Source organism: Hipposideros armiger, unplaced genomic scaffold (genome assembly GCF_001890085.2).
Source record: "Hipposideros armiger isolate ML-2016 unplaced genomic scaffold, ASM189008v1 scaffold_89, whole genome shotgun sequence".
Lineage (NCBI taxonomy): Eukaryota > Metazoa > Chordata > Mammalia > Chiroptera > Hipposideridae > Hipposideros > Hipposideros armiger.
The window spans coordinates 1812355-1814838 of record NW_017731439.1 but is presented as its reverse complement, the minus strand read 5'-3'; positions in this window follow the sequence as shown (position 1 = coordinate 1814838).

Sequence of the window (2484 nt, the reverse complement as noted above, 5' to 3'; positions counted from 1 at the left end):
CCATAACACACACACATACACACACAAGTTAATGAATGTTCAGAATAAAATTTCTTGTTGTTGTTCTGCTTTTCTTTTTTACAAGGTTTTTTGTTCATGTAGTTGAGTTTTTTACTCCTTTGAGATTATAATGAACATGGTCACACCCCATGTAAGTCAGAAGTAGGACACAGAATGCTCTGAAGGCTTCTTTGGTGCGAGATCATTAAGCAAGGCTGACCCCTAACACAAATAGAAAGTATAAACTAAAAATACACACACACACACAAAAATCTTTCCCAAGTACTTTTAAGGAAAACAGCAAGGCCTTGGAACTTTTTGTGTTTAGCTCCTCCCCTGTTGCAAATTCACGTAGTGGTTTTGGTTAGATGATGAAGAGCATTTGTCACCTATGTGTGGTCCTGCCCACAGTGGGCAAACAGGTGGGGATCTACTCCAAGGTGATTACATTTAGATTCTGAGATGCAAGTGGAAGCTGAACAGGTGAATAGGTCACAGTGGCATGCCCTTCCTCGCTCTCTCTCTTTCTCTCTCTCTCCCTATCTCTGTTTCATTTTTTGCTATCCCGTCATCCTCATCAATGTCAACATCATCATCCTGTTTGCCCGCAGTGGCCTCGGCCTCCTCACCTTCTCCACCTCTTCCTCACCAGCACCTTTTTCTTCTTCCCCTGCCTGGTGGTCAGTCTCCTGCTCCTCATTTCCCTCATAAGCATTCTCATTAGCAGTGGTGTCTCTCCCACTCTCCACCTCCTCCACAACTCTTTCTTCTCTTGTTTCAGTCTGGGCAGTGATCTTTGAGCCGGTGGAGCACACCGGGACCCAAGGCAGTGGATTTAAAAGAAGTGCAAGGTTGATGACTCTGGTGACAAAGCTGCAGGAGTCCGCGGTGACAGAGACTTGCAGGATTGACAATGGGAACAGGACCCAGGAACACTGTAAAGATGGCTTTTCAGAGCAGCCAGTCCAATACAACTATTTCTTAGGGACACAGAGGGTGACATAATCACCAGACCTCGTACCAGAGTCATTCAGAATATTCATAGAACTCCTGAATTAAGAGTTTTTAGGTCAGTGTTTTTGCCTTAAAGGCCCAGCCCATAACACCCAGGAAAGATTGTCCAGGATCTGCAAGGTAAAAGCAATTTTTCTTGTTTCCAGGGAAGGCTGAAGGTCACCAAAGATGAGGGTGGGATGGCAGTGTCTTTGACAGACAGGGACGGGGGCAGTAGTACAGGGTGAATGGATGCTCTGGTGCTTTGCCAAGATCTACTCTTCAAGACCAAGACACTCACCCCCTCAACTGCCAGGACGATTGGTCTCTGGTGGCCGCCTTGACCAAGGCTACATGCCCTTCCTGGGGATAGCCTGTGTCAAAAGATCAGTTGCCTCAATTCAGGACAAGTGTGAAGGGCCACCCCAGCTCCAGACCTCCTGGTGAGGCGAGTTAAGGCCTATCTGGTGACAGCATCACAGCCCAACTTCCCCATTTGCCAACACTAGGAAATGGGCTGCCAGGGGTGCTCAGAATGCTGGACCCCATTCTCAGCTCTCTGCCAGCACCTGGGGGAAAGGGTAGGAGAATGGATGCATGCTGTATCTTGGGAGAGAGGGAGGTGCTGTGCCACAGAGAGATGATAAAATTCTGCTTGAAATCTGTATCTTTGCCTTCTACCTGATCTCCCTCTAGTACATCTACTAAATGATGTTCGCATTAGCTGACAAAGAATGCATGACCCCCTTCCAAAGCAGCCAGGCATTTGTTGTGTCTACGACAAGTCCCTGGTGTCTTCCTATGGGTTCATGCCTGCTGTCTTGTGTGCCTCGGAGATTCTGGAGTCCACTGTCCTCATGTTTCCCTTGGCACCTAAATAAATTCCCAGGATTACTGCCAGAATTCAAATAAACAACCCTGACCTCAGCCTGAACTGAAGGAGGGGGTTGGGGGTGGGGATGAAGAGAACCTCAGATAACCTTTTCTCTTTACTTTAGGTATACAGACCTTTTAGCACATGACCCGATAAAATTGCCTCTTAAGCTATTTATATTCTCTGCACACATATCTTGAGCTAAAATCTCATAACCAGCCAAGAAGGACACGTCAGGGATGGTCATTTATGTTATGGTGCTGACAGACCTCATTAGTGGCAGATGACCTGTGTGGCATGGGCACCGACCAACCCAATGGATGCCAGCCAGTCAGATGCCTATAAATAAGCTTCACTGGCTTGTACAGGCAGGGTTGTCCTCTGCGAAGACCTGCACCATTAACTCTTCATAAAATATCAGTGATAAACGCTGTCTTAGTTGGGTTCCCCCAAAAAGCAAAATGTAAGAGAAGGACGTGGGTGCAGATAGTCTACTTGGGAGGCGATCCCAGGAAGCAGAAGTGAGGGAATGGGGAGAATGAGACAGGGAAGGGAGAACAGCCAACACAGGTATGTTAATGAGCTGCTTACTGCTGTGGGCAGCCAGGCTCAGTCCC